General features: G+C 37.5%; 1 protein-coding gene across 2 annotated transcripts in view; it reads left to right on the top strand.

The window, feature by feature from the left end:
• The first annotated feature begins 314 nt into the window (after nucleotides 1-314).
• LOC128258471 (G protein-coupled receptor kinase 2) overlaps nucleotides 315-23570 on the top strand; it is a 51441-nt gene continuing 28185 nt past the window's right edge. The window contains exons 1-2 of one of the 2 annotated variants that reach the window (XM_052990103.1): nucleotides 315-971; nucleotides 5419-5466. The gene's annotated coding sequence lies outside the window, so the exon portion shown is untranslated. The remainder of the gene's footprint in view (nucleotides 972-5418; nucleotides 5467-23570) is intronic. The other variant, XM_052990110.1, reaches the window with a different exon arrangement.

The raw sequence follows: 23570 nt of genomic DNA, 5'->3' as shown, positions 1-23570 counted from the left end.
TTTTCATTTTTTGGAAAACTTCTTTGGGTTCCAATTTTTGGCTTTTGATCAAAACTTATAAGTCCATATAACTTCCGTGTTTGTATGAAATTTTTTTTTAAACAAAAAGGATATAGTTTTTTTACTTCTTTTCTGTAGCTAAATAATATTTTAATATCCCTTTTTTGGAATATATATTATGCAAAATCAAAAAATCTTCTTCCATGTTCAACTCCATGGTCTGAGTCCGAACTAACTAACCTATCGACAAATACTCATGTTTGCGCTACAAATTAAAATTAATGTATTCAGGATTATTTCTCACTTTTCCGCGGTCGGTCACACTGTACCCATATTTTTTCGAAAGCAGACATTTCGCGGATGAAATCAATCTCTTGTGCAAAAAGCCCAATTGTACCGCCGTCGTGTACCGCTCTGGAAACGCCGCCAATACGAAAACCTGGCCAAAGTAGATTGTTTTCCGGGTCCCCACCAAAAAATAAGCTTATAGCTTAGAGCCGTATTTTCCTCGTATATTTTTCGTCAGCGAAAAGCCGCGTGTGTAGTGGTGTGCGTGTATGCCAATGTGTGTGTGTGTGTGAGAGCACACTTGTTTGTGTGTGAGTTTTTTGGTGAGAGCCACAGCAGCAACAACAAAAACAACAGAAAAGATAACCAAAATCGACAAATGCGGTCAAATTGAAAAGAAAAACCAAAATCAAAGAGAATTTCTCGCGCAAAGTAAAAAAAACGAAGATTTCCCAAAGGAAAAGCCGGAAAATTGCCCACTAGGCGTGTCGCTGCTTCTTCTTCTTTCCAATTGTTTATGCTGCGACTGTCGTAGTGTGCGAAGGAGAGAGAGAGAAGAGAGTGAGGTAGAGAAGAGTCTTATCAACGACCACTTTCTTATCAGAATCTGCAGATCGGTTGCGAAAAGTCAAATCCATTGCAAAGGAACATTTAACGGTTAAAATAGAACATTAAACAAACAGGTGAGTCTCATTAATCAGGCTTAAATCTTGTCTTTTTCTCTTGATTGTCACACCTCATTAGCCCTGTCCCTCTCTGTTCCGCTTAGCACTCAACTTTAATTTAGACACACGTTTGCCATGTCTCTCTTGTCTTATTAATTGCATTAGTGCCGCAGGACTCGCGACATCCCTTTTCCCTAGTGCCAATCGATTTAAAAGTGAAAGCAATTGAAAATGTTTATCAATGGTTCTTCTTATAGCTAGCAAACACACACACATGCAAAGTAAAGCAAACAAACAAATGCACATTATGTATATTTATAACTCGTTATTTATTGTCCCTTTGTGGTTGCCTCATCTTAGACACCCAAAAGAGGGAAGATTGAAAATTAATTCGAAATATTATTCAGACAATCGTAAAAACATTTACTGATGTTATTTATATACGACAACTAAACCATAAAATTAATTTTTGTAAGCAATTTTCGCTGTATTCCTGATAAAATACTGTTAAAGCTGTTTGTGTATATAAAAACCACATTTTTTATACTTACTTTCCGTTTTAAAAAATATTATTTGTATTTTTGGGCAAGTTAAATCAAAATTAAGTCAAATTTAAAGTAATGAAGTTAAACTCATTAAATTCATTAAACATTTTTGAGTCATATTTTGTTCAAATCATCTTATTTGATATATTACATTGATATATTATTCTGAGAGATTGAGAGTTATATATTTTGTTTTTCCCCAAGGAAATATAAGTTATAATAACATAAAACCCCTACAAAAATAACAAGCAATCTATTTGCGTTGCTGGCATTTTAAAAATTTGTATATTTATAGCAGAAACATCAAACTAAGAACTCGAAGCAATTAGAGAAACCATTTTGAAAACACCATAAATCTGCTTCGTTCCCGGCAGGGTAATAAATTCCCGTTTCCATTTGCAGCTGACAAATGCGAGCCGTAACCAAAACTTTTCACCGCATTTTTCAAGGGCGACCCTCGCCTTTGATTTCGATGTATTTTCCTTATCGCCTCTGCATTTCCAGTTGTTTTTTCTGTGGGGGACGTCATTGGCAGCCGGGTGTCTGTGATTGTTCCAGAATCGCCGGCTGCATAATTAGGACGAGCTCGAAAGTTTGCTGATAAACGTTTCCGCTTTTCTTCGCAGAAGTCAATTACAGAAGAACTGCAGATGGTTAAAGTCCAATATTTCTGATGTGTGTGACCCCATGTGGCGCCCTTTTCAACTGTCAGGTCGAAACTATTGTTTCGAGGGGATTGCGTCACAGTCTATCGGCTCGAACTCAACTCAAGCCCAAACCCCAAACCCTCAACCCATTCCTTTTGGGTGACGTAGGCAATTGACAGAAACATGTGTATCCTGTATATATGCTGTGCCCAGACAATAGTAAACCATCAGTTCCAACCCCATGGGCAAACAAGGCCGAATCGAATATTATTATCAATGAGGGCAGGACCCAAACAACGAACCCCATTTAGTGCGAGGAGGATTGGCCACATGCTGCTCTTCCCTTGGCTGGATATCATCGCCAGGACTTCGGGACTTGGGTTCCAGTCCTGGCCACGCCCACATGCCATCATCATCGTTGCGTTCTGCGCTAATTTGGCGCGACTTTGACACTTGTTAGCCAATATGTTTTTGGCTCGTGTTAATGGCCCAACGGGAATTGATATTAATTGCACCGAACGCCTCCTCACGCAGCCAAACTGGGCGTGGTCGTTGGTCAATATTATTAGTCCCTAGAACAAAAAAAACAGAAAGCACAAACTCGAAAACCAGCTTAAATCAATTTTTTCTGGTCGCTGCCTTTGATCATTGGCAGGTTTTGTCCAAAATCGGCTTAACAACTTTCGGTGCCTGTTTTTCTTGTGGCTTTTAGTTTTATAAAGAGCTGAGGGGTCCCCGCCTTTTTCAATATAATTAATCCTGCAACCCTTGATTGAGAATATGGGATTTTCATTGCCTTTAAGAAAGCAAATTCCCCGTGGCCTTTTCCCAGGCAATGAAAACTGAAAACGCTCAAGAGGTTTCCATTTCCAAGCCCTATTTTTCCTTTCATGTTCCCTAATAAAACTAAATTCAATTAGAACTTGCAGTTGGAGTTTCTTAAGCGTGTGGGAAAAGTTGAAGTAAAATGTGAGAAAAGTTTTGTGGAATTTGTCGAAAAAGTGAAAATGGGATGAGTGTAAATGGGCTAAGGCACACGGCCTTATTTGTTGCCAAAGGAAAAAGTATCTCGAGGGTATGTAAAATTAATCGAATCACTTCACATGAAAAGCAATTTACAGATGGTGGCTCTTTTCTTAATTTAAAATAGATGAAAAGAAGAGACAAGTGCTAATGTGGTTTCGAATGCTTTTAGTCCTAAAATCATGAAACTACTTTGACTCAATACCCCTATTAGGTTTCTTAAAATATGTAATCTTTGATCGAAAACCTTTTGGTTTTGGCTATAAGATTTTATCTCTGTTATGGTATGGCTTATCAAAAGAATGTTACCTTAAAAGTTTTTTTTCGAAATTGAAAACAATTCTTTTTGAAATTTGACCATTATAGCATCGTTGGTTTTACATAATAATTTTAGTTTTACAAATAATACTTTCAAATAAAGCTCAGGAAGATATTTTCAAACAACAAAATATGTTTCATTAAAAATTTTATTTTTTTATTATTTAGCTCCCATAAAAATGTAATTAGGGGTTTGTTTGGACATATTTAAAATCCATGTCGCTCCCGCCCACTCTGCTGCCGACAGGAATGACAGGTTGGCGATGGAGCAAACTGAAGCCAACCTGGCGTAATGACCTTGATAAACTTTCGTTCCGAGGAGCTTCCATATCGAGTAGGGAGCTGTTTCTCCGGCTCTGTTTTTCCGAGCATATTTGGCTAGGGGCTTTGCTATTAGCTTTTGTCTGTCGAAAAACGTTTTACATTCAGCAGCCGCCCCCAAAATAACGGCTGGCCCCTCCCCAAAACTCCGACAAAAAAAAATCGTAAAGTACACATAGACCAAAAAATAAGAAGTTTTCTTTTGACATTTTTCTGGTCTCTCTTCCTGTGCCCAAAATTGTTTCGGCTTATGCCGCCTCAACGCTTTTGTTGTCTCTTTATTTTTCAGTTTTGATTAAAGACAAACCCTTGTCGACCTTCCCTGCCCACCTTTCTTTGACTGAGTGTTATTACCACTTTGTCGCATCAACTTAAAACTTAGTTTTTTTTTAGGGGGAAGATCAGCTTTGCCGGCTTTTTCAGGGAGGTCCAGAACTGGATTTTTTTGAGGGCTGCGCGCCTCTGACAACACACAATTAGGATATCATGATCGATCACCCTGCATAGAGAGTATTCCAAAAAATTATGCAAAGAATCATTGAAACTTTGCAAAAGGTAAATCGTTGTTGGCGGCGTCTCATGTACTTAAAAACCAATCACTTGTGCATTGACATTCGTTTTTGAATAAAAAAACAAGCAAAGCCAAAGCAAACCCATAACGAAAAAGCAAGCAGCAGCTGTAAATTCGAAAAAGCGGCCACGCAACGTGGCCAACACCTTGACTTTGTCTTGCGGCCAAGTTTGGCCACTTGGCAACAGCGCCAAATGAAACGAATAGCGCGGAGCAGGAGCTAAGTGAAATTGGTCAACAGAAGTCGAAGAAAAACACACTCTTGCTTATTAATCAATATTTAATTTCCTGACACAGAAATAATTGTTAACTATTCCATTACCAAATTGTCAAAACACTTTTAAATTACATTTTGTTCGTTCGAAACACAGTATTATTGATAAACATAAATTAAATTTTAATAATTCAGCTGTCGTAACACTTTCCTAAAGTTAAACAGAGCGTTCGATTTACTTTATAGACGATTTAAGCCAAAAAGGAAGCAGCTGAATTATTTGTAATTTAAGAACATATGGGTTAAGGCCTTGAACTTTACCGAACCAGTTTTTAAGGCCATTTTCGTAATCGTTATTCCTTCATTTTAAAAGATTGCCGCAGTGACTTCCACCGCCACAAAAAGATCTTGATCAGTCGGAGAAAATGTATTATGACTACCCGGCCAAAAGGGTATAGATACATTTTTATGCAAAAACTGGACGGCAGAACAAGCTACATTCGATGCTGCAGACAGAATCCAACGGAATCCCTGTCGAGGTCCCCGCATATGTGTAGAATTCATTAACAATAAAGCGCAGTGGAACGGGTGTGAAGGGACAAAGGAGGGAATGAAATCAGAGGACCACCCAGTTTCCAGAAATATCTGTTAAAACTTAATCCTGGGTGGTCTGCGGCATTTTCAGCGCTTCTCTGTTGTTAAGAATTATGGTCCATAAGGGATATTAAAGAAAAACATAATCAGTACAAACTAAATTCAATTAAAAAATTAATTTAATTTAAATCCACCTTTTGTAACAACTGTTAATTATATTAATTACTTTCAGTTATCCAATCGTCAGCAAATCGTCCGTTTCCATTTCGAGAAGGCAAAGGTGAGTTAACAATTCTCTGGGACTTGAACAATTTTATCTCCCCAATTGATAAGACAACTATTTCACGATTCACCATAAATTAAGTCATAGATACGCATTGGCTCTACTATATATGTACATTCATCTATGAAGCATTTGATTGACGAACACGCTCATGCAAATGAATTGTCATTCATTCAGCTGCAGTTTTCGGCAAAACTTCGGCGAATTGCTATCGTTAAGTCTTTTCTGTCTTTGGATAAGTTTGTTTTTTCAGTAGCCAATCACACTTTTGTTATCGTATTTATGTGTCCCGAGAACACAAATCGTTTTTACCTACATTTCAAGACAATCATTGTACAAACATTTTTAGTTCTTTTTGGTATTACTCACTCGTTGTTTGCATTTCGAGGGGTCCACCACTTATTTAATCTTATAACTTTGATAACCGAAATATCAAAAAAATTCTACTACGCAAATTCAAAGTATTAGCTTTCGGTATGATTCTATAACTGATTGCCTAGAACGCACTTTTTTTTTGATAAAGTATGTTCCCAGTCGGTTCCACTGGTCAATAAAAAAATTTGTTATTTTTTAACGTCAGATATCTAAATGTATTTTTCTGTTTGGAAATTCTTAAAAAAATTCAATAGATCGGAAAATTCCAAATTTTTGGGTTTTCAGATTCTATACAAAAGTTCACTTAATAATAAAATTACCGTATTAAAAATATTAACATTTGAGCTCGAACGCAATATTTAATGGTAATAAAAAGTAAATAATCTCGTTAAAGTGTAGTGCTGTCTTTGTTTTTGTTTATGGTATAGCAAACGCTTGTTTCGATTCTGTCGGGTGTGCTGCATTAAACGTGATTTTTATTGTTACAAATTTTTAAACATCTGTTTTCCTTGCATCAACATTTTCAAAGTTTGGTGCCCTCTCTTACAACTTTGACATTTTCCCCCAGCACAAAGACACAACATTTGTTTTGTGCAACAACAAATGACCTTTGTTGATTCTTGTGCTCCCACATACATAAACATATATCTAACTTTTGCCTAGGTAATTTGCAAGCAACGCCTACAATAGGAGCTGGGGGCGTGTATGATGGGAGAGGCGATTAGCAACCAAAACGGTAACTTGTCAGTAACATATTTTTTCCGAGTCGAGGGTAGAGCAAAAGTTTTTGTTGCACTTTAAATTTAGTTTGTTATGCTTTTATGTCCTTCGTTTTCTGCTTTTCTGTTGCTTTTCTATTGCACTTTACAAGTTTATAAGGCATTTGAAGGGACAAAGAAAGTTTCCTGTACCCCCGTTTCGTAGTATTTCCAAACTCACAGCTGGCATTTGCCATGACCATTTACAATATATCCCATTTCCCATTTGCCCTGGCCCTGGACAGGAAGAAATGGCGACGTCATCACGAGTTTCGACTGAAATGTTTATGGTCTCATAAATTCTGACACAACACTGTTGGAATATCCCCTCTATAGTATATATATATTTCTGGCTACCTGGGAGTTTTGCGTTTCGCGTCTTTCCTTCTTGTTTTTTATGCGTCTGACAACTTTTGGCACATTTGTCGTATATCAAATTAGGAGCAGAATGCTCGACGGCGCGAAATGATTGAGCATTTGCATTAAGCCGAATCAACACACAGGTACACACAGACAGACCGCAAAATCGTGAGGAATGTCATATCTTCAGGCCACCATTAGGCGTCGACTTGGGGAATGCCCTGCAATTACTCAAACAATCGATTTTAATTATTTAAGTGAAAGCACATAGTTGCCTGTGATTTTGACTAAAGCCAACTATGTGAGCTATGAATTTAGAACGGGTAGTCATAGAAATCTCTTAAGATTTGCACCCAAACTATATCTGAAGTACATTTTCTTAAAGTTTTTGTTAGATTTCTCAAAACTAAAGAGATATTTTGAAAAGAGATTTGGTGAATGAAGATTTTGTAAAAATACATTTTGTGTTGAATACCAAAAACTATCTCTAAATTGAACATTCCATTTGTAGAGCCAGTAATGCTGCTAGCAAAAGGTCCTTTGATTGCGCGAACACGTTATTATAGCCCGCTGGTCAATTTGCAGCTATTTCGGTTACGAAAAGAGACAACAGGGTAAACAATAAAGCGTGGGTGTTGGCACGGGGCGCAGTGGACTGGAGTGGAGTGGGAAAAACTTCGAGCAAATATTGACTCAGTTATACGACGAGTTCCATTTTTATTCGCTCGCCGACTCGAGTAAATAAGGAATTTTCAAATTTATGCATATGAATGTCAACTCAGCTCAGCTCGGCTCAACTCGGCTAAGTGTCTTCCTCGTCATTCGTCATTCGTCACCTTTGCCATCATGTGCAATGCTTGCCAGCCAAATTGGCTTTATTTTAGCCAAACTAAAGTTCCCCCAACTGAAAGTCAAGGTCTTGTGTCTAATATATCTTGAGTTTTACCAACTGAAGAGTGAAGAACCTATTGCATCATAATAAAAATCATCTAAACTGTTAAACACCGTCATTCATATATTTTTATTCCTTTTGTTTATTAGGTATGGGTTCTGATCTCTTTGTAGTACAATATTTAGCTATTTATAATTCTTATTAGCAGCACAGAAGCTCTTAGGAAGGGACTACTGTCCCTGTTTCTGTACGTTTTCGTCATCTGCTGTGTTGGTTTAGCTGTCGGCCTCGTCAGGGCCGTTTTGGCCAGGTCCGGTGTCCCGACATTTACTTAACTGCCAGGACAGGCCAGGTCTTCTTCGGACCGTTGACTGGCTTCCCTCCTGGCCAACAGGTCAGATTTTTAGATCTGATGCACCATAATAATTTATGATTAAAAGCCTTGATGGGTTTGGCCATTTCTTAATGCGACACGAAAAGAGATCAAACTTAAAGTTGACGGCACATTGGGTTTAATTACACCTAAATGCTTTCTGCCAAATGCAATTTGAGTTTCAATTCCATTCGAATGCCAGAACACAGCCTTGAAGTGTATCGATTTTGGAACAGATGATGAAAACTTTGTGTCATTAGAGGAAATGGAAATTGAAATGGAAATTTCATTCTGATGGACAATCGGTTAACGTACTGCTATTGCATTTATGATGGCATTGCCTGAAAGCCCCCTCCCAAAAAAAAAAGCTCGTTGTTCGTTTATTGAAAAACGGCAGATTGGCGATCGATTTCTGATAGCTATTTGCTCGCCGTTGGAATTGTTTGCCGTTCGATTAGGAAGGCAGAGATTTACAAAAATCGGACGTGAGCGTGTGTTTCTTTTTGCCTTTCTGTATCAGCTGCAATTACTACACGTAGTCTATTTGTTTATGCATTACAAAGCGAAAGATCCGCCAGATATCCAAACGACTTAAACGGCGATCCCGGCCAACAGCCATTCATAAAAACGCAACAACAGCAAACAACAAGCTTTTTACGCAATCGCCAGCCCTGTGCCAAAAATAATAATAGTAATAATGGACAAAAATAATAAAAATAAATAAATAAAACCGAGCGCACAAAACGGCTGAACCGAAAAAAAAATGCCTCAAGATTAAAAATCGCATACACTTTGTATTGAAAAATCAATTAAAAGCGCCGGCCGTCGCTAGCAATTAATGCAAATGCCCAGAAATAAAACTAAATTAAGAGCATTGCGAATTCGAATGAAATGTAAACATGCAGCGAATGGCTATTCAAAGCTGAGCAAGTAATAATAAAGTAAAAATAATTGAAAATGGCTATCCAAAGCTGAGCAAGTAATAATAAAGTAAAAATAATTTAAAATTGCTTAAAGAATATTTTTGTTTTCGCATAGTAAATATATGTACATATTTCTTGAAAGTGGTGAATTGTTTTATATTCGTACAGCAGCAAACGGAAATAGTCAGTCGCAAATGAAAAATGCAATCAATAAATTGAACAATGTTTAGAAATTTGTGTACTTACTGGAATACCAATCCTGTTACTGGGTCATTATGACAAAAAAAACTGATTTTCATGTTTAAATAATTACATATAATTTTTTTTTGAGTTAGAGTTAAATATTTAAGTCAGATTTTAAAAAATCTGTGGCAAAAATCAAATGGAAAGTTCAAAACTTAAAAGTGCTCACGTGGGGGTTTTGAAAGTAAGAACCGGTTTCTGACAAGGCGGCGCTTGGACTTGCTTAGACACTTTGAAATATAATGATTAAATGGATGTTTATGCATTGTATATGCTGTCGATTTCAAATGACGTCACTGTGACGTCAAGCACAAACCGCTTTTATTTATTTTTTTCTGTTAGCTTTTGTGTTTTTTTTCGCCGTTCCTCCTTGAATTAATAGCAGGTGGTGGAGAATCAGGGCCGGCGGCAAATGCCAAATTAAAACATGTACACAATGTCAATAATACATCGTCATAGTATTCAAATGAAGTTTGACAGACATACACCACACACGAATGCAGATTGGCAGAAAGAGTAGACACAGGTGACCTTATTTTATTCCCCCGAGTGGTAAAAGCCAAAAGGCGGACTTGGTCAAAACGCGGGCTTTGGCCATTATTGTCGGCAATGTGGGTTGTAGGTTGGCATTGTTCCGCCCGCTATATATTTATATCCCCGTCTGGCCAAGCAAATCATCCAATTTTTTCAGACTCAAGACCAGATGATCAGCTTGATTTGTGAGATGGGAAAAGATAACTGTAATGCCTTAATAAACCGTTGTTCAGCCTGCTAAGAAATGGTTTATATTGGTTTTTTTTTTTGCCTATCTGAAATGTTAATTAAATTTCCATAACTTTCAAGTCTATCTAGTGCAATAAGAACGAAATGAGATTAAATATTAAGGATCCTTGACTATTGTTCTTTCACTTAATTAAAAATATATTTAAAGTTGTCTACTGATAACATTATTTTATCAACAACTTTTTATAAAAGCTAAAACATATATTAAAAAAAGCTTTTTGAAATTACCTTTCGATTTAATCATTTTATTTCTTTTTGTGTATAAAGAAACCTGGCTTGCATTGATAAACGGCTTGGCATGCTAATAAAAATATTAATTCATAATATTTGCCTTAAATATATTTGCAATAACAGTCTAAAGTCATTACCATTCGAATTTTTTTATAAACATTTTATTTAAATATCTAATTATTCATAAAACACCATTTTCAATTACATTTGCCAAAGTTAATAATAAAAATACCAGAGCGTTATTTATTGCGCCCGTTATTTTGTATTTTGTTTCGCTGCGGTTTACACGGCCGTGTTTACATATTAATGTAATTACGCTCATAATTATGTAATAGAAAACAAGTCGGCTGAGAAAATCACAACGGAAAGGCGATTTCGCAAGCGGACCAGAGCGTTCGGAACGAAGCCCGCATATCATCAGTGGATCTGTCGCCGCCCCTGTGAGTTGTTTGTGTTGTTTTGTTGCTTCCCAACTCGCCCAAGGTCTCCCATTAGAATACAGAGTCGCTGAGCCACTGCCTCTGCCTCCGCCCCAAACCGCATGAATGAAAGGCTTGACGGCGTCGCCTGAAATGTATGGCGGCTATCACGAATGAATGGAGCTGTTCAAAGCGGCAGCAATAACAATAAACATATACAAAATTCCGATGCCATATTGCGGCAGAACGCAGCACTCAGCGTCATGCGTGTATATACATATAAACATATTTTAAAAGATCAAGAAGCGAGATATAGAGCAATAAAGTATGGTGAGAGTTTTATTTATAAGACTTATTTCCTTTGATTAAAACTAATTCGATTTGTTGCTACCAAGAACAAATTGATTTTAAATTACAAAGACACTAATATTCTGTGAAGTTTCCTTAAAGCATTCATAAAATAAATTATCTTCAATTTTTTATCAGTGGTTTTTAGGCTCCAGTTTTTAAATTGTACCGTCCTTGATCTACATAACACTTTTAGATAAATGCGATTTTAAAAGTGATTTACAGGTTACAGACACACCCCCATCCGCACCCACTCTCTCAAATACCTGGATATATCTATTTGACTTTTTTTTTGCCTATGGCCCAATTGCGTTTGTCGTGTACGGATCATTTTCGCACCATGCAAATTAGCTGAAGTCTATTGCGATATTGCAAATCGATTTTGTTTTCTTTTTCTGGCTGTTATTTTTCGTATTTGTCGCCGCGGTCTTCTAATTGTATTTTTCAATAGGCCAAACGTTTATGACTCAGCGCCAAATGCAACGACAAAACAAATTATCACATGATTATCATATGATGCGACTGGCTTTACCTGTCTGTGATTTTCACGGGTTAAACAAGTCAAATGCTGATTGCTTGATTCTAATGAGTTTTTATTCAGACTCCCGATTTGATTTCTCATTTCTTTTTATGAAGAAGCTAGAAAAGGCCAATGACTTTTTGATTTCACTGGAATATATAAGTTGTAACTCCCACCAAAAAAAATGTAAAAATTCAGCAAAAGAAGGGTTTGGAGACCTGCTTCTCATCCTTAGTCCTTTTTGGCAACTTATCCCGACTTGTGTTTGCCAGGCTCGTTGCTCCCTCGATTCCGTCTGCCTTTGGTTTCTGCTGCTTTCGTTTCTTTTGTGCTGCATACAAAAGATTCTGCTCACCCGTTGTTGTTTCCTTGTTTTTCATGCAATGGGTATTCGCTGGGCATGCCATCGGGCATTTTAACATAAAGATCTTGAGCTGAAAAGGTCCTGCAAAGTGCTCGAAATTTACTTGCGAGGCATGCACTATTCGCATTCCCGAGCTTTTAATTTATTCGAATTTTTTCCCCCATTTTATGTTCATTTGAAAGAATTCTTCCCTTATTTTCCAGCTAGTGTGCAGACGATATATATATATATATATATATATATATGATTTTGGAAGGATGTTTACACACTCGCCATTGAAATGCAGCCAAGCATCTCTGGAGCAGTTAAGCTTCCGCTGCATAAATATTACGCTACTCGTGTGCATTCAGCATTATGTGAAATTTTTTTTTTCCTACCAGTTGGCAGCTTTAGCTTTAACTTTAGATTTAAATAAGATTTTGAGAAAGACTTTTTGAAGAACACTCTTGCATCTGGTTTACTTGGTGGGCCATACAAAAGTTTTTTTTTTCTGTGGGCTGATTAGCAGCTGGCAAAATACTACCCCCATTTTCTCAAGATTTTGGCACCATATATTTTCCATTCTCAGCACAAATGTTTTTGACCCCCTATGTGCTGGCTGTTTCGGAAAGTTGCCCAAGACTGATTTTGTCATTGGCCCAAACTTTGTTAGGAAACTTTAATTGCAGCTAATTGTTGAGTTGACAAAAGCAAACTAATAATAAATAAGAGCTTTCCAAAAGGCACAAATTTGTATCCGTTGCACAATGCTTTTGCTTTTTAACAAAGTTTCAAAGTAGCCTGGATTTGTTTTATGATATATTAGCGCGAAATTGCCTTTCTTTTTCGTTAGTTTGCATTGTCTTATTTATTGCAAAGTTCCTTTATTTATATTTTCGTCTATGGCTTTAATGGATTCTCTTTATTATTTGGAAAATAGTTTTGCTAAGTTTTCGTTGTGTTTGCAGTATACAAATCAGTAGTAGAAGTAGCAAGAAAAGCTTTTGCATAAATAAAAATAAAATATGGATGGTGGAGAAAAAAATAAAAAAAATTTGTTCAATAAAATATTTAAATAGAAACCATTTTCGGGCAGAATCAGACGTTGTGTCTAGAAAAACAATATCTTTTTGTGGCTAGAACGTACCTTAAATTATACCCAAATTGTATTGATTTTTGGTATGGTTCAGGCCACTATCGTTAGCAGATTTATGCATTTATGTTAGCCCCGGGCCAATTATGGGTTCTGCCCTCCGATTACCTCGCTTTTTAGGCGTGGCAGTTCATAGTGCGAATAATGAGTGCAACAAGTTTGACCAAAATTACGTCAACTAGGAACAGTGAAAATAACCGGTGGGATAATGCCAACTAATTTACACAGCCCGTTAGTTGGTATTGTAATTTCTACTTGAAACTTCCAAATGCCCATAAGCTTAGTTCCACCGGAAATAATTCATGAACTAAATAGTTAAGAATTAAATGCATATTGTTATTGTATTTGTTATCTTTTATTTATCATACTGTTTCTGCGAAACTTTTTCTTTCCACAAAAAAAATTCGTTTTTTTTTTAACAGGAAGTTATTATACAGGACGTATGTAGGCGGCAATTAATTTATTATTTATTTGTCAATTTAATCTCAAGTTCTGGGAAGAAAACTACGCATGAACTCAACCTTTAGCACATAACTTTCTGAACAGTTTTTTTTGTGTGCCGATTAAGTTTACAAAACGCAGGGGGACTGCCGCAACTGAAAACAAAAAGTCGCGTAATTGAGTTACCAGTTATCTGTTCTCACTAACTGGGCAGACCAACTTGTAACGAGGGTGCTGCAAAAGTTTTTGTTGTGTCATTCGAAAATGTCAAATAATGGCACATAAATAAGCCAGAAATAAATGAAAATATATACTAGGGCGAATGCCATAGCGAGGCGAGAAAAGTCAAGGCGACGCGATTTGTGTCAAGTTGTGTGGCCATTTTGTTGGCCGCACAGTTTCGCCGAATTTAATCCAGTTGGCTCGTAAACCTTGAGCGCTGTAACCCAACAAATCCTCACGCTGCTTTGGCTTAAATTGTCTGAAAAAGGGTTTATGGTCAGGACATTTTATGAACTCAATGTGGGAGCCAAAGAATCCGAAATGAAACGAACGGAACGAAACCTTCGGCTGTAATCTACATAAAATTGCAAACAAGTATTTCGCCCCTTACACATTTGTGCAGGAATTGTTATTGTGACTGCCTGGCCAAAAGCGCTTCGTAATAAGCTATCTGGATTTTCTCTGCTCCTGATTGCTGTTAACATGTCGTTTCCCAGAAATTTGTTTTCTACTTGCCCTGCAGGCCAGGAACATGGGTTGCTTTTGTTCTGTTGATTAGGGTCACGTACATTTCAATTAAAATGTCGCCCAAAGCGTCAGAAATTAGGGAAAATCCAGCAACCAAAAGGCGCAGATTTTCCATTTCCCATTGGCCTTACTCGGTTATCTTTCGGAGGGCCTACTATCCATAAGCTTTTTTTCCCGCTGTTCGCAATTGAACGCGTAGGAGCCATTGAAACATGCTTCCGCTTTTCACAGCTTGTCTGTCCGTCTGTCCCTTCAATCTTGAATGAACCTCCCCAGACTCTCCTGTATTTGGCATTTGGCATTGGTACATGTTTTTCTAATTTCTGCTCTGGTCTTAAATTCTTTCAGGCCCTTGACAGGCCCTAATGGGTGTGTCCGATCAGAGTGCTGAATCACACTTGATGTGGGATACATTTTTTGTAGGTTTTGTGTCCATCAACTATGCTACATGTTGTGTATACATTGTAGGATAAGTAAAATTATAACTAATTTTATAAATTCCCTTTAATGTTTTTAAGCTAATTTCTTGTTTATAAAACCATAAAAAGCTGAAGCGCTTGCACATCTTTAAAGTCTTATTTCTTAAAAAAAAATTAACATAAAAATAGATTTTCGTTTTAAATTGTTAGATAAGTAAAAGGATGCACTGCACTCACCAAATTTGGAATTTCCCATCAATTTTCTTATGTTAGGAATCCCTCTCATCGCTTATTAAGCTAACATTCTTTTTATTGAACCATAAACGGCTAAAGCTTGTACAAGTCTTATGTACACCTTTCATGTCATATCTCATCACACATTTCTATACTTTAGGGTATATTTTATTATTCCTTTTAGTATATGTGAGATGCCCCCTCTCCTGCTAGAGTTTCCACTTAGTTTTCATGCTGTTTACCCCAATGCCGCCTTTCGCCCATCACTTCGACTTTCGCCTATCCTGTTTTTCTGTGTGCGACTTTTACTTATGAATAGTTAAATCCGCCTGCCACGACTCCAAAACCATTTCCCTGCAGCATTCCGAGGCGATCTCAGGGCTGCTTTCCATTTGTGCCATTTTTTATTAATGAAATCTCATGGCTCAATGAAGCGCAAACTCTCCTAAGCCAAGTTCAAGTGTCCTAGAAAGAGGCCAGCTCAAGCGTTAATGGGCCAGCTCAAGAGACGGTCGGCCAAACGTGTTTTCTTGTTGCCGGCTATCAACTTCAGTTCGGTTTTTACTGATGTGGGCTTTTCTCAAGCTCTAGTTGGTTTTGTGTTTGTTTGTTTTTGACTTGACCAGGATCTGTCAGCCTCTTGATTGTCTCTCGCATTCATAATCCCCGCCCATTAATAAGCCTCGCAAAGTGGCCTTGTTAGCAATATATAGAGCACCCACTCAATCACTGAGTGCCAAAAGCAATTTATCTAAGAGCTAATCAAAGCTGGTCTGGCTGGCAATCCTTTCGGCCGGCAATTAAAGCGGCCAGGGTGCAAATTAACTATGGCCAAACTGGCATGGCATCAAATAGATTGAATAACTTGGAGTCCAACGCAGGACAGGACCCCGAGGGATGTTATTCGAAATGGACTGTCTGTATTTTCCCATTTATTTGATGCAAACCATCCACTGGCTGTTAACCGCAGACGCATTTTTCCAACTACCACCGAAAATTCAACGCCACCTCCTAGTTTTCCTCATCTGCCCGAAGGCAAATGCTCTCGATGATTGCTGGCTTTGCGGTTCCATCGAGATTCGGTGGCTTCCAGCAGTCGACTTCATTATGGGAGTGCTCTATTCAATTACGTAGGTGAGAGAACCGAAATGCGGGAGAATGCCGGGTGGTTTGATATCGGGAACCATCATATTTTATGAGCGCCATAAAGCGCCAGCCGAAAGGTAAGGCTGCTTAAAGCCCAATTTATAACTTGGCCGATAACAGAGACGCACGCACATGGCATTTATTCGCATTTCCCATCTCCGGCAGCGGAGGCTTGTAAATATTTAACTGGCAATTGGTGGAGCTCATGTATCTAGTCTGGCTGTTAATCATTTACGAGCGTTCGCTTTGAATATTTAAGCTATCTATTGCTTGCACTTAGAGCACCGAAAGTTTACGGGCCCAGCTATGTATATTTAAAAATAAGTCAAGTATTCATTCATTTTCTACATGGATAGCAATGGGTATATTCGTTTTCGTAGAACATCTCAACCATTTTAATTGTAATTAAAAACAAGAAAGAAAGCAAACTTCGGCAAGCCGAAGTTCATATACCCTTGCAGCTATTGCAAGAATTAAACATTTTTGAAAACATTAAAATTATGATTTACTTTCGTATATGTTTAAAAACATTGAAGCTATGATGATTTGCAGCTCAATTATTTGATAGTTATTTTATATATTTTTATTATTTCTAAGGGAGCTATATGATATAGACGTCCGATTTTGATAAAATTTAAACCATAATTCTGAAATATTTAACCATTGCTATATGTCGAAGAACTAAACAAAAAATTAAAAAACAGAAAAGTTATAATTTTTTTCATTTATTTTTCCGATTGTTCCTATGAGAGCTTTATGATATAGTCGTCCGACTTTGATGAAATTTAATCCGTAAATCGGAAATATTTAACCATTACTAAATGTCGAAGAACTAAACAAAAAAATAAAAAACAGAAAAGTTATAATTTTTTTTCATTTATTTTTCCGATTGTTCCTATGGGAGCTATATGATATAGTCGTCCGACTTTGATGAAATTTAAACCGTAAATCGGAAATATGTAACTATTACTAAATGTCGAAGAACTAAACAAAAAATTGAAAAACAGCAAAGTTATAATTTTTTTCATTTATTTTTCCGATTGTTCCTATGGGAGCTATATGCTATAGTCGTCCGATTTTGATGAAATTTAAACCGTAAATCGGAAGTATTTAACCATTACTAAATGTCGAAGAACTAAACAAAAAAAAGAAAAACAGCAAAGTTATAATTTTTTTTCATTTATTTTTCCGATTGTTCCTATGGGAGCTATATGCTATAGTCGTCCGATCCGGCTCGTTCCGACTTATATACTACCTGCAATAGAAAGACAACTTTTGGGAAAGTTTCATGCAGATAGCTTTAAAACTGAGAGACTAGTTTGCATATAAACGGACAGACAGACGGACAGACGGACGGACAGACGGACATGGCTAGATCGACTCTACTAGTGATGCTGATCAAGAATATATATACTTTATAGGGTCGGAAACGTCTCCTTCACTGCGTTGCAAACTTCTGACTGAAATTATAATACCCTCTGCAAGGGTATAAAAATCAAACATTTTGTCTTCCCAAAGCATGAGCCAGAAAATTAAAAAGAAAACCATTTTTTTTTTTAATAAATCCAATAAATGCAGTTCGAAAAAATATTATACTAACATTATATGCTGGCCTTTAAAAAAGCCTTAACATTTATTTAGAGTTCACAACTTTAAGCATTTTGTTATTTAAATGTTCTTTTATTATTTTGTATCCTTGTTTCTCGATATGCAATAAATGTCATGGTGCCCCATTTTAGCCCTTAAGCATTGGCATCTATATTGGAGGCACCAAAGTAATTTGATGGACTTTTAATCTATTTCTTTACCGCCACTGATCAAAGGACGAGCACAGAGCAAAGAGCAGGCGCCAAAAATATTAAAACGCTGCAAAAAGGAAGAAATATGTTGATGATGCGTGTGTCGTTTTATTCTGTATCTCATTTCTCTCGGAGACTTTAATTGCCTGTCAATGCTTTTTTGTGACTGCTCATAAATCGATTTTTAAGTAGCTAAGCAAAAATATGCTAATCGCAACAAGGACAGAAGCTATAAACGTGACAGAAAAGTGTGCAAACGTGCTGGGGAGAAGTCTATCAAAATGTGAATGACTAGGAGAAAAGTTATGAGTTTCATCCACTTTCATTTTTGGAAAACTCCTAAGAAAAAGGTTAAAACTTTTCGCATTCATGTCGGAAGTAAAATAAAGCCTTTTACAAAAAGTAATTTGTGGTATAAGTGAGTGTTTAACTGTGTTCCTTAAACCCATTTTACATTACTTATTTCCTTTCAGTTTAATTTTCTGTAATTTTCAAACCTTTTAAAACATTGGCTTGCATTTTCAACTCAAAAGCTCTTTAATAAAAATATATGCCTCGGTCAAAATAAATTGATATTAAACAAATAAATCAATGTTTTGTTTTTGCATAGGTGACAGAACGCTAAAAAGTATGCTTTGGATTTGTGTCCATAGAAATTGCGTATACGCCCGTTGTCATTTTGATTTCTGGTGAAAACTCTGAGGCTCTGCATCTTGGCAAAGTATATTTTCCATCACATTCAATTAATATTCCCAAATGGGTGGGCCCCCGCATTTCCTTGGTTTTCAAGTTGCCAAGTCTTATGTTATATTCAAAAATCATTCTCGCATAAATATTCGATGGACTTTCTTGAAAATGTTGCATAAATTTAAATACTTTTTGGCCGTGGGCGGAGGCCTTCACACCACTACCACTGTGTCCATGCTTGGTTTGTGTTTTGGTGCCTATTGAGGCATAAAATCCGAAGGTCCCAACCCTAACCCCTCCCAGCTCCCAGCATCCGGCCTTTGTGCCTTGTTATTGTTCCAGTGCGATGGCAATATGTTTGCCTTATTTCACTTTGTGTTGACAGCGATGACCCACATGCATAAATCATAACTTGTTCGCTTCCACACACACACTCACACCCTTGAGTACACGTACTAAGAAAATGTTCAAAATTTTGTGGGGCTTCAGGGGAAAACCACTTTTCGGGCAAGCATTTTCGTAGCAAATATTTATAAAGTCAACTCAAACAAAAAATGAGAATGTTGAAGAAGAACGGCATTTATACTTAAATTTAATTCAAAATGCGAAAATTATTTTGTGAAATTTATTTTTTTGGCCTAAATCTGTTCTCAGTCTTGAAAGCATAGTCAAATGAAATAAGAACAAATTAAAAGAAACATTAAAGCTTATAGTGCAATATCTATATTAATTTTAGACAAAAAATAAAAAAAAACTTTAAAAACTTAATAAAGACAAACTCCTTTTGGCACAGTTAGCAAAAATTTTATTTTAATTTTAAATTGTTGACACAAATAAAATGCAATATACTAAAGCATTAAAAGTAAAAAGAAAGATTTGGAAAATTGTTTATTTCGGCATATATTTTGTCATGGCACATAATATATTTTCTAATAAAATAGCCAGGGAGCGCTTTGCCAAGCCCAACTGGAGGAAAACAAGCACTTTTTTTGCACGAAATTCAAATGCAATTTATTAAAGCACAAATTAGCAGATTGGGAGACCTGGGAGGCAAGCGTTGACAGCGTTTGGGGAAATCAAAAAGGGAAACATGAATAAGCAACGAGAAAGCTTTCCTTTCTCCACACCCAGTCATATGTGCACGGTCCTTTTGCATATGCATATCTGAGTGGCGGGACGAATTATGCATGCAAACAGGCCAGGACATTCAGGAGATGCGTGCCAGGACCTTTGGCATGGCGGCTTTGCGGCTCAAAGTATGCAGCAGTTTTGTAAGTGTACCCCCGTTTCGTAGGAATTTCTGTGCCAGCAAAAACAATAACTACCAAGTACATCGACCTACAGAAAAGTGTTTTGGGAGTAAGACTCAATCGTTTGCAATGCGAGTCGAATCATAATTTCTTTCCCAACCCTTTTCAAAAGAAGAAAAATGAGCAGTGGCAAAAAAGGGGTGGGAAAAAAACAAGCCGAGAACCAATCAAGACCAATCTCTACCAGTCTTTTGCTTGTTTTCCCAACCCATACGGCATAGCTGTCATGCAAGGAAAATTTAAGAGGGGATGGTATAGTGGCATAGCTACACTTGGCAGCTGCATCGATGTCTTTGCGGAGAGTCTGTGGCTCCCAAGTCCACCGAACTGGGTCATTTTTGGCATAGTTTGTGGCGCGATGCTTTATTGATTGCCAGCAGGAAAAATGATACCAGTCCAACACACTGGACAGGGATTATCTTGCTCTAGATTCGTGCTACAATCTGTCCCAAACTCACAGTAAGGTCTGTTGAGTTCCTTGGCGACAGGGTAACACTGAGGACTGACATGCTACCAAAAATGTATTGACTTGAAAATTGGGCATTTGTAAAAAAAAGCTAATCTCTTATAAATATTTAACAACGTTTTTGTTCTAAATATGAAATGTATTCTTTTATTTTCTTCTGCTTAGTTATCTTGAGGTGTATCGCCGTCTCGTCTCCGATTTCGCATGACTCGACAGAAAAAGTATTACTGATGCCGATTCTGGGCTATTTTCGATTATCGTTAGCCAAGCGAGTAGTGACCCAACTAACCGCACACTTGTGGCTGTCTTTATTTGTTCCGCTCGTTGTGTTAATGCGACTGCAATGTTATACAACACCTACTGACACGTCTTTGCGGTCTACTGAGCAGTAAAGTATACACAAATATGGATTGTATTTGCTTGTCAGGCGGTGGGAATACCTCGCTTTTAAAGGGAAAATGAGAAAATTATTACAACTAGATAACTACTGTTGAGTTTAGTACAGGAAGAGGCTTAAAACTTAGCTTGAATGGAAAACTACATTACCAGAGGCATTACTGCATTATGTTTCTATTCAATTTATTTAGTTTCAAATGTTTAGAATGGGGTATTGCTAAAAGTTGTTCATTCCACATTCCCTTCAAACAATTGTTTAAAGTCAAAACGTAAAATGTTTGTGCCGCTCTTTAAATCGCCTCGTATTTCTAATTACCGACTCATAATGCAAAGAAAAGCGGAAAAGTTGAAAACGGAATAGCAAGGCAGACAAGCATAAAAACTCAGCGAGGGGGAGAGCTGATTAAAATTTTGCAGCCATTGCAAATTAAAGTGGAAACATTTTGTGGACGTACTATATGTGCTTCTACACGAAGGACATGCAATGCTACAGGGCGCCTGGCGAAAAGTTGATCCTTAGCCTGCCATCCAGCCAGCCAAATCGAGGAAGCCGCACCCAGCCCAGAGCTAAGGCAAAAATCCGGGGAACGGGAAATAGAACCACATATAGGATAGAACCGACCGCCCACATGCACGTCCAAGCTTAACGTAAATAAATTGCGCATTCAGAGTAAAATTAACACGGCTCAAAGAGGTGCAGGAAAGCCAAGGGGGAAGCAGCTGAACTGGGTGGAAGTGGAACCATAACGAAGCTTAAGCACAAAAATATGTGGGGACCGAAAAAAAAGATGGAAAAAATATATGAAAGGGCGGCACGAGCAGAGCAAATAAAAACGAAAGCCAAGTGGGCAATATGACTCGCTTTACTCGACTCTGTTTTTTTTCCGGCTTGCGTTTTCTCCGCTTTTTGCTAGCATCAGCAGCAAAATGCAGACAGGAACAGGATGCAGGCGACTCCATAACTCACGATGTCGAGTAAAACGCGCTGAGGATATCCGTTTTGGGCATTCCCATGATTGAGGTTGTCCTACGCCAGTCCCCCAAACTTCTCCTTTGTGTCGCTATTTCTACCCTGCCTACTTGACTATGCATGGGCCGTGGTAGAATGCGAGTCAAGTCATTGCACTGAGAGAAAATTTTGATTATATCTTGGACATTTTCAAATTTTTTACTTTCAAATGGCTTTTGAAAAAAATAAATGAAAAACTTTACTCCTTGCTATACACTGACAATGTTTCGTTTATTCTTTGACCGCGGCAAGCCAACATTCAGTTTTTTTTCATCGCTAATCCAAAATATCACTGACTTACATTGACCTTATATCTTCTAACTTTCAAAGTCGTATACCTGAACATACCTCTTTATAGTTTAATACTTTAAATGGCTGTATTTACATTTCTATTTTAAGAGAAATACAAATTTTTAACGTATAACAATTTCAAGAATATTTTTCCCTCAGTAACCCACGAGATGAATAACTTCGCGTTTGGCATTTAAATTGACGTATTCCGAGGCTCTGGTTATGGCCATGACTGTCATAAATGTGATAAGGGATGATATGCATTGTTTCTGCCCAGGCACAGTGCCCTTCTCTCCTCTCCTCTCCTCTCCTCTCCATGATTTGTGGACCGACATTTGGGGCTGACTGCTGCTTTGTCTTAATTAATAAGTCAATAGCTTGAAAGCTTGCGGCTGCTTACACCATCCAAACGATGGCGATGTGCTCCTTAACTAAGACCGCTGTCACTTTGTCCTCGATACTACATCCTCTGATTTTGGATCACTTAGTTCCCCCATTTGCCAAAATCTCACATACTCAGATGCCTAGCAAAGTGGGACAGGTGAAAGCAAAATTACCGACGACAAAGATGCATGGTTTGAGTTCAAGTAAATTGTGATGTAGCTTCGGGCTAAGTAGATACCATGAGGAACTCCTAATTGGGTGTAAGCAGGAAGGTTTGTTTACCTATCTTAATTTTGAAGATAACTGAAGTGTTAAACATATAATATCAAGAACAATTTTGGTAAACCTGTTATTCTTTATTAAATGTGATAAAAGAACTATGAACTTTCAAAAATATTAAATGCTTTAGGCCTCTGAAACAACAAACCAATACGCTATTTTGCAGTTTTTTGGGAAATTCAAAGAGAGTTTGGTTATTTTTAGAGATATTTGTGGGAGCACCCTAGCTAAATATATGGAATCTCAGTTTGGCACCATGTTTCAGTGGAAAAAGTAATGATTTATCATTAGTTTTTTTTCTTTTTCCAAAGAAAACGACATTAGCTTTGTTGCCACCTTTCCAGGAAGTGTTGAAAAAGTGGCCGTAATGCTGCCGCTTAATTTCGTTATGAGCTCCATGCACATTTTCGCCATTTCGTAACATTTTCATAATGGCGTCGCTTGCTGCAGGCACAAACGGGGGTGAATGTGGAAGTTAAATGTGGATGTGAGTGGATGACTGACAACATCGTTTGGCGGTTGAGTTTTTTATGCCATCGTTCGTCGTTGTGACAGCAACATCAGCATCCACAGCTTCAGCAAGCGAGCCTAATGGCGCAAATGTTCAATAAAGAGGCTTTTAACGTGCACAGCTTCTGCTGCTTCTTCATCAGTTTCTATCCCAGACAATCGCTGAAGTAGACAGGAGAAGCCAGGATGGGCCCATTCCCATTTCGATGCTGTTGGTGTTTCCCTCTTTTAGTGGCCACGCGTGGATGTGGAGTGTAAA

This window comes from Drosophila gunungcola, chromosome 3R (assembly GCF_025200985.1).
Source record: "Drosophila gunungcola strain Sukarami chromosome 3R, Dgunungcola_SK_2, whole genome shotgun sequence".
Classification (NCBI taxonomy): domain Eukaryota; kingdom Metazoa; phylum Arthropoda; class Insecta; order Diptera; family Drosophilidae; genus Drosophila; species Drosophila gunungcola.
This window is presented reverse-complemented; position numbering and strand designations above follow the sequence as displayed.